At 43.3% G+C, this 22,181-nt stretch overlaps 1 pseudogene; it reads right to left on the reverse strand.

The window, feature by feature from the left end:
• On the reverse strand, positions 1-22,181 carry LOC121764747 (annotated as a pseudogene).

Consider the following 22,181-nt stretch of genomic DNA (forward strand, 5'->3'; position numbering starts at 1 on the left):
CATCAAAGTACTACAGAATCTGCAACCAAAGGCAGGACTTTTACAATGCTGCGTGGTAGATTTAGCGACTTTGAAAATATGACTGTGCCAACGAAAAGCACTTCTCCTCCTGCTTTTTGTGTTCATTGTAGCGCAGGAAGAAGTAACTCAGATAATCAAAATTGATAGGAGACATTTTTGCCTGTCAAAAAACAAGGCTAAAACATCATACAAATAAATATACTCATTCCAATAGAGAGCGCATATGAGATTATCAGTACCTGGATTAAAGCCCAAATTGCCTAGTATAGGTGTGAAGCTAGCATGTAAATATTTGTTTCTGCGTAAAGAGCCTCAAGTGCCTCCTCGGAAACCTGATGTTTTTTTGCACATTTTTTATAAGATTTATGAACTTGGAAAGTCATGCATAATCATCATGCTTATACTGAGCTCATTGTCCCAATAAGCAAGGTTAATTAAGTACAAATCAAGTGCAAATTCACTCAAGGTGTGATGTTCATTCCAGAGAAGGCAGAGAGAAAAATCTGAAAAAAATGGAGATGATCCAAGCTCCATGATGTTCTTGTTCTACATAGTATGAATATGATGGATCACTTTTGATGTACCTCATGCGGTGTATCAGGTTTTAGATAGTGCCTGAAGAAGTTGAACTGTTCGTCTTGACTTGGGTATCTGAGGCAGCAACAAGTCCAACAATAAAACTTGGCATCTTCTTATCAGCCTAAAAGAGAAAAAAAAACTCTTAACATGTAGTAGTTTAGTGAGGACAGAGACATACAAATTGTAATCACAGTCGTAGAGCCAGCATATTCATTGAAGTGATTTCCAAGGTCAAAACCTCTGTAACTGTAAGATCCATACTCAAAGTCGATGAAGTAGAGCTTCCCTGAAAATTTCAAGGATACATGGGAGATCAGAAGAATGAATAGTATCAATGGATATGATCAAAGCAGCTGATAATAGCTAATAATCTGCCCAATAAATTTTCTCAAAAAATGAGCTGTTCATTCCGTGAGTTTTCACTGCTTCACTGCGGAATGGAATTACCATATGGTCACAACATATTAGCAGTCTTATTTTATATTTCAATCTCAAGATCTTCATCGTCATTTATGGAATATAATTCTGGAAATGTTTAGCATCATTAGATTATTAATGTATAAACAAACCAATGATCTTACAAGCAAAAATGACTAAAGTTGTAGTACAAAATATTCTTTTGTTTATTGCACCACAGTACTCACCCAGATAATATGTGCAATAAAATAGGTTTAAATATAAAAAGATAAGGAGTATAAAAGTAGGAGTATAAAACACAGACCAAAGATTTTCCAAGCACATCCCATATGCAGAAAGCGAGTGAGCCAGCACATGAGAGGGTAACAGATTTTATAAAGTTATGCATGGTACGTTACCTTCATTTTCATTAAGCATCAAATTACCAGAAAGCAGATCATTGTGACAATATACAACAGGAGCATTAAAACGATCTGCCATTGCCTGTAGTGTACGAAAAACATATTTAATTTCTGAATAAAACCTTAGACTACAGTGAAATTTAAACTATAAATGTATATCAGGATTTTCCAAAACAACATGCCTTCCCTGCCTTTAGCTACTACTGGTTTTGAAAGTAGAAAATGGAGAAACTGCTAGCATACAAGAAGCTTCATCACATTCCTTTTATTCTTTTATTCGCAATGATGCAAGACGATTTCCACAAACTTGTCAAATAAATAAAGTTACTGTTAGGATTCGCACACACAAGGCTTTCACACACTCAATAAGATCACACACACACTCACTGTTGTATGAGATCACACAATGCAGAAGACACACACACTCACACTTTGAGTATTGAAGATGATAAACTTGGAGAGAAAACTGGAAAACTCTTTATTGATTAAACTCTTCTCTAAACTACATACACGGTGAGCTATTTAAAGCTCTATAATCAAGTAGCAACTGCTACTAACTAACTACAAGAAGAATCAAGAAAGCAAGAAGAATAACCGCTACATCTCAGCTAACTAACTGCTGCTCCAACGGCTAGTTCGGCTAGGTTGCTTCTACCTTCTCGGTTCAAGACCGAACTCCTTCCTCGGTTCAAGACCGAACTCCTTCCTCGGCTTACAACCGAACTCCTTCTCGGCTTACAACCGAACTCTTCCTTCTCGGCTCGGCTTACAACCGAACTCTTCCTTCTCGGCTCGGCTTACAACCGAACTCTTCCTTCTCGGCTCATTCCAGCTCAACGCCGAGCTTCCTTACCGAGCTTCCTTACCGCTGAGCTTACCGACTTCTGCCTTCTTCTTCTCGGCTAGTTCCAGGCTAGTTCCAGCTCGGTAAGCCGAGCTTACCGAACTCCTTTCTAGCCGAGCTTCTTCCAACTGAAATGAGCACTCCATTATTACAATTCTCCACCTGAGGGCTCATCTCAGTTCTTGCACAAACATTGATCAATTTCTTGCAATGATCAAACTTGTCTCTACCTAGAGACTTTGTTAGCATGTCAGCCGGATTGTGCAAGGTGTTAATCTTAATCACCTTCACTCTCCCCTTTTCATCTGTATTCAGCTTGGATTTGTCCACCAAAATCCATGTTTTGTTCTTGAGTAAAGACTCTATTTCCTCATTCATGGCTTCAATCCATCTTTCTCTATCTTTACTCTGCATAGCTTCTTTATATGTGAGTGGATCTGCACCATCAATACCTTCAGCTGCACACAGAGCATAATACACAACATCAGAGAACTTTGTTGGTGGCCTTGTTTCTCTTCTAACTCTGTCCCTTGCAAGCTGATAGTCTCTGATAGAGTCTGATATAGACTCACCAGCCTGGTTGCCCTGAGTTGGAGCCTCTTCTTTATCTGAATCAGACTCACTCCCTGAGTCAATAACTCCACCTGCTCCTAGGCCAACCCCCACAGGCTCCACCTTGAAGAAATCACCCTCATCTTCACTGGAGTCCAGCTTATCTTTCAGGTATGGCATCTGATCCTCCAAGAACACCACATCCCTACTCACCAAGACCTTCTGCTTACCGGGCTCAATACACCAGAGCCTATACCCCTTAACACCCCTCTGATACCCCAGCAAGATACATTTCAGAGCCCTAGCTTCAAGCTTACTTTGCCTAGCATGAGCATAGGCCACACACCCAAACACCTTGTATTTTGAGTAGTCACTATGAGCTCCATACCACATGTAATCAGGAGTTTCAGATTTCAGGGCAGTAGATGGGCATTTATTGATGAGATAGGCTGCTGTATACACAGCCTCACCCCAGAATCTGCTGCTCAAACCAGACCCAAGAAGTAGGCACCTCACCCTCTCTAGGATTGTCCTATTCATCCTTTCCACAACACCATTTTGCTGAGGATTACCAGGAACAGTCCGGTGCCTCTTCATACCCTTCTCTTTACAAAACAGATCAAACTCAGCAGACAAGAACTCTAGGCCATTGTCTGTCCTTAAGCATTTAACACTTCTACCCTTCTCTAGCTCAACCTCCTTACACCATATCTTGAACTTTGTGAGTGTTTCAGATTTTTCTTTAAGAATATATACCCACAACTTTCTTGTATAGTCATCAATGATAGCTAGATAATACTTTCCTCCACCAATTGAACACACCGGTGAAGGCCCCCAAAGATCACTATGTATGTAGTCTAAAGGGGCTGTAGAAGAGTGAATACCTGTAGGATAGGGTGCCTTCTTAGCCTTTCCAAGTATACATTGCTCACAGGGGTCCATCTTGTTGAAATCTCCAGAGATCAGACCCTTCTTGATGAGTTCTTTCAAGCTTCCTTCGGCTGGGTGGCCCAATCTCTTGTGCCATAGCATTATGGAATCATCTGACACTGCATTGCTTTCTCCATCAACAGCCTTAGCCTTCAGATAATAGAGAATATGCTCTCTGTCAGCCTCCATCATCACTGCATCTCCAGATTTCACAAACAATTTTCCTTGACTCATCAATATGGTGAACCCTTTCTGTTCCAGCATTCCCAATGAGATGAGGTTCCTCTTTACTTCTGGAATATACCTCACCCCAGTTAGGATCTTTATAGAGCCATCTTGTAGGCTTAGCTTTACCTTCCCTATTCCTTTGATCTGACAAATGTGATTATTACCAAGAACAACCGTACCCGATGCTTCTTGAAGATCATGAAACCAGCTTCTATTTGGGCACATATGGAAGCTGCACCCCGAGTCCATTATCCACCTATGACTGACCCCACTATCACTGATATTCATGAGTTGAGCCGGGGGATCAGCACTCTCCACACAATCAGATTGATTGTGTCCCTCAGAGGCCATCTTTCTCTTCCATGCATGACAATCTTTCTTCAAATGTCCAGGTTTCTTGCACCAATAGCAAGCTCTGGTTTCCTTCTGAGCATCAGAACTTGAGGGTTTAGGGCCCTCAAACTTCTTCTTGAAGTTCTGCTTCTTGAACTTCTTCACATTCAAGGCCTCTGCAGCTTGAACATTGGAGCTTGCAGAGCCTCTGTTGGCTGTCTTCTGGAGTTCTTTGGCCATCAAGGCTGAATAGACTTCTGCATAGGTGATAGGTTTATCTCTTCCATAGATAATTGCATCACTTAGCTGGTCATACGAGCTAGGCAAGGCATTCAATGTGAGAATGGCCTTATCCTCATCTGAGATCTTGACATCAACAGATCCCAGGTCATCAATGATCTTGTTGAACTCCTCTAGCTGCTCAATGATGGACCTATCTCCAGAAAAACTATAGGCATACAGCCTCTTCTTGAGATACAGCCGGTTAGCCAAGGATTTGGCCAAGTAAACTTCATCTAACTTGTCCAAGATCTCCACCGCAGTCTTGGCTTCTTGAACTTCCCTCAAGACCTTATCTCCAAGGCACAGAATCACTGCAGAATGTGCCTTGAGCTGCATTTCCTCCATCTTTGCCTGAGCTTTTTCATCAAGCACTGGAGCCTTTCCTTTCTCCTCTGGTTTTGCAAGAACTGCCGCCAAGCCTTGTTGAATTAAAACCGCCTTCATCTTCATCTTCCACAGGCCATAATCATTCTTGCCTGTGAACTTTTCTGCATCAAGCCTTGCTGCCATCTCTGAAACCGTTTGATCCTCTGCAAATCAGCTTCAATATCCCTTTCCCACAGACGGCGCCACTTGTTAGGATTCGCACACACAAGGCTTTCACACACTCAATAAGATCACACACACACTCACTGTTGTATGAGATCACACAATACAGAAGACACACACACTCACACTTTGAGTATTGAAGATGATAAACTTGGAGAGAAAACTGGAAAACTCTTTATTGATTAAACTCTTCTCTAAACTACATACACGGTGAGCTATTTAAAGCTCTATAATCAAGTAGCAACTGCTACTAACTAACTACAAGAAGAATCAAGAAAGCAAGAAGAATAACCGCTACATCTCAGCTAACTAACTGCTGCTCCAACGGCTAGTTCGGCTAGGTTGCTTCTACCTTCTCGGTTCAAGACCGAACTCCTTCCTCGGTTCAAGACCGAACTCCTTCCTCGGCTTACAACCGAACTCCTTCTCGGCTTACAACCGAACTCTTCCTTCTCGGCTCGGCTTACAACCGAACTCTTCCTTCTCGGCTCATTCCAGCTCAACGCCGAGCTTCCTTACCGAGCTTCCTTACCGAGCTTCCTTACCGCTGAGCTTACCGACTTCTGCCTTCTTCTTCTCGGCTAGTTCCAGGCTAGTTCCAGCTCGGTAAGCCGAGCTTACCGAACTCCTTTCTAGCCGAGCTTCTTCCAACTGAAATGAGCACTCCATTATTACAGTTACAAACCTATTTGGAAGTTAAAATTTTCAACTACTAGAAAGACAATAGACATGCAAAAGACACTTGTCATTCAATTCGAGGTTTCAAGCAATAGACTTCTAACATGAAATCAAGTAGCTATCCATTTTCTTTTAAAAAAAGGTAATACTCCCTCCGGTCTCACAAAATAGTGCACACTAGGTTTTGGCACAGGTTTTACTGAAAATATTAGGTAGAGTGTATTGTTGAAAGGACCTAGGGAGTACTTTATTTGGTAGAGCGTGATACAAGTGGATAAATTGTGGTCTGAGTGTAACAACATGAGAATAAAGATAGCAGCTAGCACGATATTTTGAGCAAAAGGGACAAATTTTCAGCAAGCATATCTCATGCAGGACGGTGTCAGAAGACCACCTTGAGGCCATTGATTTCTTTATTGATTTCTTCGAACGAAACCATCTCATACTTCTTTTGTTTTTCACTATCATCAAACTTGAGGGTCAATGCTGCATGCAAGATGAGATTAAGAAGAATCTAAAATCAAGTAATGGGAATCTAGAACTACATTTACTGGAAAGATTATCAGAGGACACCTCTAGAGAAGAATTTGGATATGTCATTCCACAGTTGGGGTTCTCTAGAACCAGGAATTTCCACCTCATGGAATCGTCGCAGCTGTTTAGCGATTTCTGCCATAAGCTTTGGTTTTCGCATGTCTGAGAAGAGGTCAGTGTTAACCTAGAGTGAAAACAAACTAACAAACAAGATGGTATTAAGCTGAGTTCATATAATGAATAGTTTTATCAGAACTCATTAAAAAACAAATCAAAATCAAAGTCGCAAACCAGGCCACTAAAGCAGTAGCACTATTGTTGGTTCAATAATAAGAATGTGTTGCCGAGTCCTAGATAATTCAACAACAAAGTAGATATAAAAGATACTCCCTCCTTCTAACTAGAACCTGCACTCTTTCCTTTTTAGTCTGTCTCACAAGAATATGCACTTTCAATTTTGGAAACTTTTTCTCTCTAATGAGGTGAGATCCATTCCCCACTACCAATACTTTAATTACTTTTTCTCTCTACCTCTCTCTTACTTTACCAACTTTGCATTAAAACTTGTGCCGATCCCAAAGTGCATATTTTTTGGGGACGGAGGGAGTAATTTTTTTTTACTTTATGTTGTATATTCTTCTCTCAAAACATCTACATAATATTTTGTAATATGTGGTTACTATGAGATGAATGGAGAAGTAATCTATCCCATGCACATTGGTATAGTTTACAAATATATTAAGATTAAGAAGTTGATAGTGATGGCAATAATAGTTAATGTAATTGGAAAATTGGTACATAAATTAGGTATGTAGATGAAAATTGAAATTTTGTCTGAGATAAAATAGCAGAAAGTTGAGAAGAGAAAATGAGCATTTCTAATGGAGACAGATAACGGCTCCGATATGTCCAGAGCCTTTGTCCTAGCGGCACGGAGCTTAGACATTATTGTATAAGGTGCCGAGTTTGAGCCCTCTTGACATCAGTTGTAATTTTATTTAGAGGGAACATCTTTTTTGGTCCACGAACTTTGCCAAAGTATCATTTTAGGTCCGTGAACTTTGAAAATATCATTTAAGGTCCACCAACTATAGATTAATATCATTTGAAGTACTTTTTACTATTTCCAAGTTTTTTTGGACGAAAATACCCTCAATACCTTAAAGTGTATATATTTTTAATAAATTTATCATATATTCATATTTTTTTTATAAATATCTTTACAATATATTTTTGATAAACTTTCTAAATATAATTTGACCTTAAATATTATCACTTAATTTTGTGACATGCAAGTAAAATTGTTTCTTCAATTTTTTAAATTAATTTTTTTAAAAATTGAATAAGGAACTTTTCTTTAATAATAAAAAATTGAATAAAGATCTTTTCTTGCATGTCACAAAATTAAATGATAATATTGAAGGTCAAATTATATTTAGAAAATTTGTCAAAAATATATTATAAAGATATTTATAAAAAAATATGAGTATATGATAAATTTATTAAAAATATACACCCTTTAAGGTATTGAGAGTATTTTCGTCCAAAAAAACTTGGAAATAGTAAAAAGTACTTCAAATGATATTAACTCATAGTTGGTGGACCTTAAATGATATTTTCAAAGTTCACGGACCTAAAATGATACTTTGATAAAGTTCGTGAACCAAAAAAGATGTGTCCTCTTTTATTTATTATAAAAAACAGTTGTAATTTCCTCCTTGTTTATTTATTATAAAAAACAGTTGTAATTTTATTTATTATAAAAAACAGTTGTAATTTTCTCCTTATTATAAAAAACAGTTGTAATTTCCTCCTTTCTATAGGAGTTTATTTGTAATTTCCTCTTTCATATATGAGTTTATTTATTATAAAAAAAAAAGATAACGGCTCCGATATCAAGAAGTGTCTAAAACACGAAAAATGGCTCTAAAAATGGAACCATAGTATTCATGAAAGATTTGCAAAGTAAAAGGATAAAAAACAAATCCAGTTTCAAATCCAGTTTCTGACCCCAGTTTTGAACCATATGTCCATACCTCTTCAGATATCACCATAATTCATATACATATATACACAGAAACAAGTTACTCTTGTATCAAAAACATGATGTAGTCTGCATATCCATTTCAAGATTTATTATCGAACTCACAACTATTGTACATCCCAAAACCATCATAACCCAAATCCGCACCATAACATGAATGGAAAAGAAAATAGAAAAATCAAAAGGATGATTTTAAAGTGGGGATGATAAGGTTGTCTATGAAGAAACATATAGAATGACCTTGCTACTTAATTAAGTAATAGTATTCTTCAAAATTTTTGTCATATTAATAAACATCAAATAAAGGAATTCAAGTAGAATATAAGCTACCTGATTGAGGACTTTTCAAATTAATCAGACAACATCATACAAAATACTCATACATGCCTAAAATCTTGAAAGAACACTATCATGAGGAGAAGATTCATCATGAAGAGGTAATGTCCATTCCTGATAGATGGTTTGTTCAAGGTGCTTACCTGATGGAGTAAGTGTACGGGCATCAATAAATGATTGCACCATTCCATTCCCAAAAACACCGAGCAACTTGGCACCAAATCCTGCTGCCGAGAGGTGTGGGATAGCCTAAAGACAGTATGAGGATTCATATATGATTGTAATAAAATAAAAGAGGAGTGGAATTATACACAATATGTTTGAAGTATAGAAGCATGATAATGTGTGGCTTCACTCATTCTAGTCAAAGCAAGTTTAGTGAAGCATTCAACAAATAAATCTTTCTCAGAAAGACCATAATGTACCTGCAGTTCCCTTTGACGATCAATCACATATTCAGTATTTGGACCATATAATCTGACTGTCGTACTAACAGCACTTCCATCTTTTTCTCTGACAGACACCTTGAGAACTGTTGATAAAGAAGAAAATGCAAGATTTTTTTTAACTATAATACACAGAAAACCACATTTTCTGAAAGAAATAGCTTGATGAGATTTCTTCATACTCAGATGTAATAGAGATAATATCTAACTTTTCAAGCTTCCAGCCACTAAGAAGCATAAACATTGTTATTGGAAGAGAAAGAGATACGCACACAGATTTGTGATGCCACCAGACACTGTCTCATGGGAGAAATCTGATTCATCCAAATTTGACCATTGTTCGAATAAATCTTTGAAAAGCTCCCTATCAAGAACTCAAGACTCATTTACTCGAAAGGGAAAATAAAATGAATCACAACCAGATAAAAGCAGCATCCTCCAACAATATATTACCAGAATCCAACTTTTATTACTCAAGAAGCTAAATCCAGATAACAGGTAAAACAAATTGAGAGCTCACAACCTTTTACTTCAGGTAATACAGGTTACATAGAATACAGCAGCTATATAGATATTTTGAATTTTGGACTAGTGATAATATAAAAAAAATTATTCTAGAAGACATTGACAACATGAATTTTGGAAATGTATTTGTACCCCCACAAAGAAAGTTCCTTTTGAAGACATTTCATGACTATTTTATCCACACGGCTCCAAGTCCAGACCAGCACCTAGAACCTTAAGGCCACAAAACACATTCCTATATGCACATGAAATAGCCCATGCAATGATCCTTAGAAATTTAAGATATGTAAATCAGTGGAATATTATTTTCTTACTAACACTCTGATGTCTTGGTTGAAGATTTGTACATGTTTGTTCTCATCGGTAAACAACCATCTTAGAATAAGACACCTAAATAGATGATTCATAAAATGAGAGCTTAAAATAAGTAAGTTTCTATTCAACCAGCCACATCTTCCCCTTCTGTTCCACTTACTAAAAATTTAATCACCCGGTAATCTCAGAGATTCACTACGTTACCCCGGTTGAGACAAACATAGTTTGTCCACCGACTAAGAGCAGCTGCCGAAGTTATGCATAACCAAAGGAGGAAACATAAGATGAATATATATGTACATATATCTAACCATAAACTAGCACCTCTCTGCAGCCCAATACCGCAATCCTTCAACAACATGAACAAACCAACAATATTTCTCAAGCTTGAGCGACAGATACATGAACTTAAAGCAGCATACCGGGTTATACATCTAACAGATACAGCAAAACCTCCGCCGTTCATCGGGAAACAGAAAACGTGCAAATTAATTCAGCTCAATCCAAAATGAATGCAACAAATAAAACGTTCTGTCACGCCCGCATTTCCTAAGGATAGGAAGTACGGTGGACCGCGACTAGGGGGGGAATAAAGAAGCGGGGAAGAAAGGGGGGGGTAACAAGAATATTTGACCCAAAACATTTAATAAAAGGAAATTCAATTCAAAACAAAGTACTGTGACGACATTCTTGAGTTAAAGTATTCAGAGTTTTAAATGAAAACATCGTGACGGTTTACAAGCAGCGGAAAAGACCCAAAGACAGATGATGCCGGGTATGACGACACGACACCATCCAAAAGATAAAAACACACTTTGGCTTTAACTGCTCAACATCCGTCCTCCCCATCGCCGCTCAACCTGCACATTAAGAAAACAACATGCAGGGCTGAGTACTTAATGCACTCAGTGGACACACGCCAAAAACAAAGTTTGTCATGCCATAACAGTGTAACATTGGGGTTTTGAGTATAATGAAAATAACCCAAGTACACAAAACACATTTCATAAATTCGACTGCGCAGTCATTTTCCGATATTGCCACCCTTATTCCCTCAATCATACACTATCTGATCCAAACCATGACAAGGGGCGTGGCCACACCCCAGGTCATCTAGACCGGGCAACTTGCTCTCAGATGGCACCCAGTCTCGTGTACACTAGCCTGAGGGTTCGCAGCCCAACAGACCCGAATTCGATTAAACATATGTGGTAAACCACTTCAGATAGGTTTCAAAACAAAATAATTGGCAAGACAAACAGTTCACCTCCATAAACATTTCCGGAACAAAGTCCGTATTTAAAGATAACCCACATAAAAGTAGGGTAGAAAAGCCCACCTCGATTGCTTAGCTTTTAAAACAGTTCCCTTCAACCACACTTTCCTCGAAAAAGATCACCCTTTTGAAAGATAAATAATATCATGATTAGAGTCAGAAGAGACGAGACTTTAAACGACAATGCATGATTCCTACGTGGACGACTTCAACATCTAGCACGTTACACGTACATACACTTAACAACATATTACATAACAAACACACAAAGCCACACGTTCAAAACACACCCCGCACGCAAACGACGTACCCAAAACGCGCACACGACACACGAACACAGCACTCCAAGCCCTGGCATACCCTTACTGTGCAACGGCTCACTTGGCTCGGAAAAGGTTCGGAAAAAGCTCGGAAAAAGGATCGGCGTCTCGGCCTGGCTCGGTGTCTCGGCCGCCTGGCTCGGCACCTCGGCCGACCGTCTCGGCCGCCTGGCTCGGCACCTCGGCCGACCATCTCGGCCGCCTGGCTCGGCACCTCGGCCGCCTGGCTCGGCACCTCGGCCGACCGTCTCGGCCGCCTGGCTCGGCACCTCGGCCGACCGTCTCGGCCGCCTGGCTCGGCACCTCGGCCGCCTGTCTCGGCACAGCTCGGCACCTGTCTCGGCACAGCTCGGCACTTGTCTCGGCATAGCTCGGCACCTATCTCGGCACAGCTCGGCACCTGTCTCGGCACAGCTCGGCACCTCGGCCGACCATCTCGGCCGTCCGGCTCGGCACCTCGGCCGACCGTCTCGGCCGCCTGTTCGGCACCTCGGCCGACCATCTCGGCCGTCCGGCTCGGCACCTCGACCGACCGTCTCGGCCGCCTGCTCGGCACCTCGGCATCTTATGCTCGGCACCTCGGCCGTCTGTTCGGCACCTCGGCCATCTGTTCGGCACCTCGGCCGCTGGTTCCGTGTACACTCACTTTCCTTCAACTTCCGATTCTCAAACCCTATACGACATTCCCACCACGCATTCTACGTCCCAGAACACACCCAAACACCTGGGATCATCCCTTCAAAACTTCCCACCAGCCTGCCCTAGGCCGGACCCTAGATCTCTCGGCCAACCCACACAAAACCCTTGAGCCAAACACAGATTTTCCCGAGCCATCTCTTGGCCAAACACACCCACATTCCTCACAAAAACATATCACTCAGAATCACGCCAAAAGCACATGAAAACATCTCCCAAAACATACAACACGCAGAACTGCGCAGTTTACTTGCAAAAATCATAATAAATTCATACGACATCCAAAGAGGCTGAAAATTACACACCACACAGAAGACACACCAAAGTTTATACAGTTAAAAAAATCGTACCAAAAGGAGGTCGTTTGCTCAGTCAAAAAGGGGTCGGAACCCACTGTCAGTTATCACCGAAAACATGTTCAACACAAGCACATAGCCACAAATCCTACTCAACATCTAACCCATCCAAAAACGTCCTATATGCATGAGTTTTCGAATTAAACAAGGGTTAGGGGTTACCTTCCCCGGATGGTTCAAACGAAACGCAAAAGCTTTACTTCCTTTTCCGACTCCGATTCACGACGAAGGAGGGTATCACCTTGAGGAATTCAAGACGATGATGAGAGGGAGTGAATGAAAAAGATGAGAACCGAGAGGGAGAAGGAGAGAGGGAGCTTACCGGTGTTGAGAGCAATTGCAAGAGAGAAAGGAGAGAAAACGATGTGGGGAGAGATTGGAAAGGGAAAGATGTATCGGTTAAGAGGGAGTGGGGGAGGTTGAGAAATTAGTGGGGAGGGGGTGAGAAATCGAGAGAGAGAGAGAGAGAGAGAGAGAGATTTAATTTTAATTAGGATTTTTAAAAACATGGCTTAATTAATTATTTAATTACATTTAATTTGCCTAGGTAGAAAAATACCACATCCACAACAATCAAATAAACACAAAATATTTTCCACACCAAAATTTTAAACACAAAAACATAGAAAAGAATTTCATCCTTAATTAAAAGAATAAAATTCCACAAATTTTCGGGTATTACATTCCTCCCACCTTAACAAAAAATTTCGTCCCGAAATTTGTTAGATTACTCAAACAGTTCTGGAAACTTCTCTCTCATCTTATCTTCTGATTCCCATGTTGCCTCCTCGACTCCATGATTCCTCCACCGTACCTTCACCGAAACAACTGACTTATTCCTCAATTCTTGCACTCTTCGATCCACAATGGCCTCGGGCTTCTCCTCATAGCTTAGATCGGGATTTAGGACCATCATTTCTTCTTGGTGAACGATGTGTGTGGGGTCATACACATACTTCCTCAATTGTGACACATGGAAAACGTTGTGCACATTTCCGAAGCTTGGTGGTAGGGCCAATCTGTATGCTACCACGCCGACTCTATCCAAAATCTCGTATGGACCAATAAATCGGGGTCTCAGCTTTCCCTTCACTCCAAAACGAGTTATTCCCTTAGAAGGGGAAACTTTCAAAAAGACCTTTTCCCCGACCTCGAACTGTAAGTCGGTCCTTCGAACATCCGCATAAGATTTCTGTCGATCTTGTGCCTCCTTGATCCTCCCACGGATTTGTCGGACAATCTCTATCATCTCTTCTACAGAGTCTGGTCCGAGAATTCTTCTCTCACCCACTTCATCCCAATAAAGTGGCGATCTACACTTCTTTCCATACAAGGCCTCATATGGAGCCATCTTGATAGTCGCCTGGTAACTATTATTGTAAGCGAACTCTACCAAGGGCAACACTTCTTCCCAACCTACGCCTCGATCTAGCACCACGGCTCGTAGCATGTCCTCCAATGCTTGTATCGTTCTCTCCGACTGCCCGTCGGTTTGCGGGTGGAACGCTGTACTGAAATTCAACTTAGTCCCCAACTCGCGCTGCAGGCTTGTCCAAAATCTAGAAGTGAATTTAGCATCACGATCAGATGTGATTGTCGCTGGAACTCCATGCAAGCGTATAATTTCCCGTACATATACCTTAGCCAACTGATCGGATCCATAAGTGGCACGAACCGGCACAAAATGGGCAGATTTGGTGAGGCGATCTATAATCACCCAAATCACCGTGTTCCCTCGCTGGGATTTTGGCAGTCCTACCACAAAGTCCATTGCAATATGTTCCCACTTCCATTCCGGAATCTCGAGGGGTTGCAATTTCCCATAGGGCCGTTGGTGTAGCGCCTTTACTTGTTGACATGCTAGGCATCTCTCCACAAATACCGCAACATGCTTTTTCATACCGTTCCACCAAAACTGTCTTTTCAAATCTTGATACATTTTGGTGCTCCCTGGATGAGCAGCGTATGGGGTTTCATGTGCTTCTCTCATAATTTCCATCCTCAGGCCTTCATCCTTAGGCACACACAACCTTCCCTTGTAGGTGAGACCGTTATCCGCTGCCTCACGGAAACTTCCGGGTTCACCCGTCCTCACTTCTGAGCGAAACTTTTCTAGTAACGTATCTCGCCGTTGAGCTTCCACAATTCTGGCTCTTAAGTCGGGTTCCATCACCAACGTGGCTACTATCCCTTCCACAGTCTCGGGCATTCTCACTACTTCCAACCGCATCTTACTGAACTCTTGGATTAAACTCTCCTCGATAGTAAGAAAGGTGGCCAGCTGAAATTGAGACTTCCTACTAAGAGCATCGGCCACTACGTTTGCTTTTCCCGGATGGTAATTTATACCACAATCGTAGTCCTTCACCAACTCGAGCCACCTACGTTGGCGCATGTTCAACTCCTTTTGCTCAAAGAAGTACTTTAGACTCTTATGGTCCGTGTATATCTCACAACGGACTCCATAAAGATGATGTCTCCAGATCTTCAAAGCATGTACCACAGCTGCCAGTTCCAAGTCATGCGTCGGATAGTTCAGTTCATGGGGCTTCAATTGTCTCGATGCATATGCAATCACTTTCCCCTTCTGCATAAGCACACATCCCAGTCCCACCTTCGACGCATCCGTATATACCGCATAGTCAGTCTCTGGCTCCGGCACAGCTAGGATTGGTGCGGTGGTCAATTTCTCCTTCAACAACTGAAAGCTCGCCTCACATTCTGGCGTCCAAATCATCTTGACTCCCTTTTTCAGTTGTTGCGTCATTGGCCTTGCTATCTTCGAGAATCCCTCGATGAATCTTCGATAATAGCCCGCCAGTCCTAAAAAGCTTCGGATTTCGTTTTGTGTAGAAGGTGACTTCCACTCCTGCACCGCTTCTACCTTGGCCGGATCTACACGAATTCCATCTGAAGTTACTACATGTCCAAGAAAATTTACTTCCTTGAGCCAAAACTCGCATTTACTGAACTTGGCATATAGTTTCTCGTCCCTTAGAGTTGCTAGGACGGTTCTCAAGTGCTCTTTGTGCTCCTCCTCGTTCTTTGAGTAAACAAGCACGTCATCGATGAAAACCAGGACAAACCGATCCAGAAATGGATGGAACACGCGGTTCATAAGGTCCATGAACACTGCCGGGGCGTTCGTCAGTCCAAAAGGCATTACAACGAACTCATAATGACCATATCTTGTTCGAAAAGCTGTCTTGGGTACATCTTCTCGCCGAACCCTCAGCTGATGGTACCCAGACCTCAAATCCATCTTAGAGAAGACTCCTGCCCCTCGAAGTTGGTCAAACAAGTCGTCTATCCTTGGTAGTGGATACTTGTTCTTCAGCGTTAGTTTGTTTAGCTCCCGGTAGTCGATGCACATCCTCATCGTTCCATCCTTCTTCTTTACGAACAACACTGGTGCTCCCCATGGTGACACGCTAGGTCTAATGAATCCCAATTCCAGTAGCTCTTGCAGTTGCACCTTAAGCTCCTCCAACTCTTTTGGCGCCATTCTATAAGGTGCTTTGGATATTGGTGCCGATCCGGGCTCCAGATCGATCGTGAATTCTACCTGTCTGTCGGGTGGGGGTCCTGGCAACGCATCGGGGAAGACGTCGGGATATTCACTCACTATCGCCACATCTTCTATCTTCCTGTCTTTCTTCTCCTCCCCATTCAAATAAACAAGGTACGCTGGACATCCCTTCCTCATCATTGTAGTGGCTTGCAGCGCAGAGATAGTGGACTTGCGTCGGCTCATTGGGACTCCGTGAAACCTCATCGGCTCTTTTCCGGGGGTTTCAAACGAAATTTTCCTTTCTCTACAATGAAGGGTAACGTGGTTCTCCGCTAACCAATCCATACCCAAGATTATGTCTACGCTACCCATCGTCATTACTTGCAAATTATAAGCCACTAAACTGAGTTCACCTATTCCAAAGTTCACACATGCACAAGATCGGGATATATCTATAGCCCCGCCTACCGGTGAGGTCACACTCATAGTGGGTTCGGTCTTAACAGTAGGTAATTCCAAAGTATCCACACAAGACGTTGATATAAAGGAATGCGACGCACCCGTATCAAACAAGACAACTATAGGCATATTGAGAAGTGTGCCCATACCTGCCAAGTTTCCTTGCTCAAAGGTTTCTTTCCCGTTTGCCGGCTGTTTCCCCTTCAAGGCGTAGGCCCTTGCTTGCGATGGTAATCCTTGGCGGCGTTGTTGCGGTGGAGGTGCAGGTAGTGCCTGGGATTGTGGACGGAAACCTAGCTGGTTCTGTCTCGTTCCCGTTCCCATGTGCTTGTTTGGGCAATTTCGGATGTAGTGGCCACTCCCACCACAGTTGAAGCACCTAGGGTCTCGACACTCCCCGGCGTGATACTTGAAGCACCTCCCACATTGAGGGTTCCTCGGCGGAAAGTTTGCCCTCGGTTGGAAAGTATTCTGTCTCCCGCCATTGTAGGGTGGGTTCCTCATGTGTTGTGGCCTCTTACCACCGTACTGAGCCTGGTCACCATCCCACCTCCTCTTCTCTTGGTGGCCCGGCTGAGCTTGTAGAGGTGTCGCGTTTGTTGTTGCCACAACTCTTGGCTTAGGGAGTGCATCTTCCACGTCCAGTGCACAAGTCAAGATCTCCGAGTAGGAGAGTTCTCCTCGACAGGCCAATGCGGCCTTTATCTCGTCTCTGAGCCCGGCCCGGAACTTCACCGCCCATTTCTCATCGGTGTCCATCAACTCGGGCGCATATCGTGCCATCTGCGCGAGGGCTCGGTCATACTCGGTTACAGTCATTCGGCCTTGGCTTAGTGTGTGGAACTCTACCACCTTGGCCCGTCTGTACGTCTTTGGAACATACTTGTTATCGATCTCTACTTTAAACTCCTCCCATGTTAGCGCTTCCAGGCGTGCAGGATTCATAGTTCTCTGCCGAGTCTCCCACCAGTAATCGGCAGCACCTAACAGTTGAAAGGTAGCACCAGCAATGCGCTCCCTATCTGTGCACTCCATGACCCTGAAGATACGCTCGAGGCCGCGTATCCACTCTTCCGCTTTGGATGGGTCTCCCTGTCCGTCAAATTTCGGGGGATTCTGCCTTGAGAACGTAACTATGAATCTTTCTTGTTGAGGCGGGGGTGGAGGTGGTGGTGGCGGTGGTGGTGGAGGTGGTGCCTCCACGTGGGGTTCTTGTCGTGGTTGGCGTGCACGTCTTGGCGGCATTCTGATTCAATATCCAAAAAGTGTTACTACAATTCTCATCCAAAATTACCACTTTCTCAAAATTTTCTTATAAAACCTTCATGTAGTATAAGATGCAACACATAGGATATAAATCAAAATCAAAATTCTCATTAAAAGAAAGAAGGCCAACATTGTTCCCAAGAGCAGATCGTACAGAAAGCAAAAACTGAAAAGACAACGAACTATTCTAATTCTAGACTACGACTCTATCATCCTCATCCATAGGCCCTTCCTCCGGGTCTTCGTCGTCGTCCTCCTCGGAGTTCCCTGGCAGAGCCTCCTCATAAACATCTTCATACCCTTGTTCACCCTCGTACATGCTCACATACTTATCCTGATACACGACCCTCTCTTCCACCTCCTGTGGGGGCTGCTCCTCTCGAGAGTCCACCAGTGCACAATACACGGCTTTCCGAAAGCCAGCCATGTCACCCACCATGTCATCGGTAGCGGGCTCATGCCACGTGTACCTCCTCGCCGTTCTTTCGGCCCACTCCTTCCAGTTATCGGGAAGCAAATCTATTAGCTTCTCAATGCCGTCATGCTCTGTCACTCCGAACTCCTGAGCTGCCCTCCAGAGGGTGTCGAAGTGTGCCACGAACTCGATCAACGGTACGTGATCCTTCTTCCGGTACACTCTATAATCTCTGAGCACCCTCTGTGCCCTAAGTCTATCGCGATCACTCCGTCGCGGGGTTCGGAACATACGCGCCATCTACAGAAACAACCGCCTCGCGTATAAAAACAGAGTACATAACCGAAGAAGAGAGAGAGAGAGTGTGTATGCACGTATCGCTGTTCTAACCCAAACCCGCTGGTGTTCAAAGGCCAAAAGCTCTTATCTATCATAGGTCCAAGAAGCACTAGTGAAAATCTATCACGTCTAAGTTCAAACATTCAAAAGGCCAACACATTCTCACATAAAAGCTCACATCAACATTCACGTCATCATAACATCACACATCAGCCACATGCTTCCATATAAGTTCATCATACATCAACAGTTCATAACACCATAACAGTTCATAACTCAAATAATTTCCAACTTTTCCACATCACGTTGTACCCTTCCACATGTCTCAACATTTACTTAAACTTTACATAAAACATTTTCAACACCAAAATCACAATTTCCTCCACTTCCATATACTTTCCAAAATTTCGAAATTTTCATTACCTCATTTCTGGTTGAGTGCGATGAGTCGGATGTTGAGCCAATGACACTTTTGAAAACTTACCCCAGTCAGAAAAAGATTTTTTTTTTTTTTGGGTCCAGAGCAGAAAGAGAAAACCTAGGCTCTGATACCACTCTGTCACGCCCGCATTTCCTAAGGATAGGAAGTACGGTGGACCGCGACTAGGGGGGAATAAAGAAGCGGGGAAGAAAGGGGGGGGGGTAACAAGAATATTTGACCCAAAACATTTAATAAAAGGAAATTCAATTCAAAACAAAGTACTGTGACGACATTCTTGAGTTAAAGTATTCAGAGTTTTAAATGAAAACATCGTGACGGTTTACAAGCAGCGGAAAAGACCCAAAGACAGATGATGCCGGGTATGACGACACGACACCATCCAAAAGATAAAAACACACTTTGGCTTTAACTGCTCAACATCCGTCCTCCCCATCGCCGCTCAACCTGCACATTAAGAAAACAACATGCAGGGCTGAGTACTTAATGCACTCAGTGGACACACGCCAAAAACAAAGTTTGTCATGCCATAACAGTGTAACATTGGGGTTTTGAGTATAATGAAAATAACCCAAGTACACAAAACACATTTCATAAATTCGACTGCGCAGTCATTTTCCGATATTGCCACCCTTATTCCCTCAATCATACACTATCTGATCCAAACCATGACAAGGGGCGTGGCCACACCCCAGGTCATCTAGACCGGCCAACTTGCTCTCAGATGGCACCCAGTCTCGTGTACACTAGCCTGAGGGTTCGCAGCCCAACAGACCCGAATTCGATTAAACATATGTGGTAAACCACTTCAGATAGGTTTCAAAACAAAATAATTGGCAAGACAAACAGTTCACCTCCATAAACATTTCCGGAACAAAGTCCGTATTTAAAGATAACCCACATAAAAGTAGGGTAGAAAAGCCCACCTCGATTGCTTAGCTTTTAAAACAGTTCCCTTCAACCACACTTTCCTCGAAAAAGATCACCCTTTTGAAAGATAAATAATATCATGATTAGAGTCAGAAGAGACGAGACTTTAAACGACAATGCATGATTCCTACGTGGACGACTTCAACATCTAGCACGTTACACGTACATACACTTAACAACATATTACATAACAAACACACAAAGCCACACGTTCAAAACACACCCCGCACGCAAACGACGTACCCAAAACGCGCACACGACACACGAACACAGCACTCCAAGCCCTGGCATACCCTTACTGTGCAACGGCTCACTTGGCTCGGAAAAGGTTCGGAAAAAGCTCGGAAAAAGGATCGGCGTCTCGGCCTGGCTCGGTGTCTCGGCCGCCTGGCTCGGCACCTCGGCCGACCGTCTCGGCCGCCTGGCTCGGCACCTCGGCCGACCATCTCGGCCGCCTGGCTCGGCACCTCGGCCGCCTGGCTCGGCACCTCGGCCGACCGTCTCGGCCGCCTGGCTCGGCACCTCGGCCGACCGTCTCGGCCGCCTGGCTCGGCACCTCGGCCGCCTGTCTCGGCACAGCTCGGCACCTGTCTCGGCACAGCTCGGCACTTGTCTCGGCATAGCTCGGCACCTATCTCGGCACAGCTCGGCACCTGTCTCGGCACAGCTCGGCACCTCGGCCGACCATCTCGGCCGTCCGGCTCGGCACCTCGGCCGACCGTCTCGGCCGCCTGTTCGGCACCTCGGCCGACCATCTCGGCCGTCCGGCTCGGCACCTCGACCGACCGTCTCGGCCGCCTGCTCGGCACCTCGGCATCTTATGCTCGGCACCTCGGCCGTCTGTTCGGCACCTCGGCCATCTGTTCGGCACCTCGGCCGCTGGTTCCGTGTACACTCACTTTCCTTCAACTTCCGATTCTCAAACCCTATACGACATTCCCACCACGCATTCTACGTCCCAGAACACACCCAAACACCTGGGATCATCCCTTCAAAACTTCCCACCAGCCTGCCCTAGGCCGGACCCTAGATCTCTCGGCCAACCCACACAAAACCCTTGAGCCAAACACAGATTTTCCCGAGCCATCTCTTGGCCAAACACACCCACATTCATCACAAAAACATATCACTCAGAATCACGCCAAAAGCACATGAAAACATCTCCCAAAACATACAACACGCAGAACTGCGCAGTTTACTTGCAAAAATCATAATAAATTCATACGACATCCAAAGAGGCTGAAAATTACACACCACACAGAAGACACACCAAAGTTTATACAGTTAAAAAAATCGTACCAAAAGGAGGTCGTTTGCTCAGTCAAAAAGGGGTCGGAACCCACTGTCAGTTATCACCGAAAACATGTTCAACACAAGCACATAGCCACAAATCCTACTCAACATCTAACCCATCCAAAAACGTCCTATATGCATGAGTTTTCGAATTAAACAAGGGTTAGGGGTTACCTTCCCCGGATGGTTCAAACGAAACGCAAAAGCTTTACTTCCTTTTCCGACTCCGATTCACGACGAAGGAGGGTATCACCTTGAGGAATTCAAGACGATGATGAGAGGGAGTGAATGAAAAAGATGAGAACCGAGAGGGAGAAGGAGAGAGGGAGCTTACCGGTGTTGAGAGCAATTGCAAGAGAGAAAGGAGAGAAAACGATGTGGGGAGAGATTGGAAAGGGAAAGATGTATCGGTTAAGAGGGAGTGGGGGAGGTTGAGAAATTAGTGGGGAGGGGGTGAGAAATCGAGAGAGAGAGAGAGAGAGAGAGAGAGATTTAATTTTAATTAGGATTTTTAAAAACATGGCTTAATTAATTATTTAATTACATTTAATTTGCCTAGGTAGAAAAATACCACATCCACAACAATCAAATAAACACAAAATATTTTCCACACCAAAATTTTAAACACAAAAACATAGAAAAGAATTTCATCCTTAATTAAAAGAATAAAATTTCACAAATTTTCGGGTATTACACGTTCAAGCTGATCAGCAGAAATGCAAGGAAGAACCAAAATACTGACACAATGCGGGGCCTCATATCCGGTAGAGAGAGAGAGTGATCGATGGTGTGAGAGGACGACGGAATCTCGGAGCTATGCGTCTCCGCCACTTCCGTCGCGTTCCATATCTTCTCCGCTGCCCCCAT

The sequence above is a fragment of the Salvia splendens genome, chromosome 14 (assembly GCF_004379255.2).
Source record: "Salvia splendens isolate huo1 chromosome 14, SspV2, whole genome shotgun sequence".
Classification (NCBI taxonomy): Eukaryota; Viridiplantae; Streptophyta; class Magnoliopsida; order Lamiales; family Lamiaceae; genus Salvia; species Salvia splendens.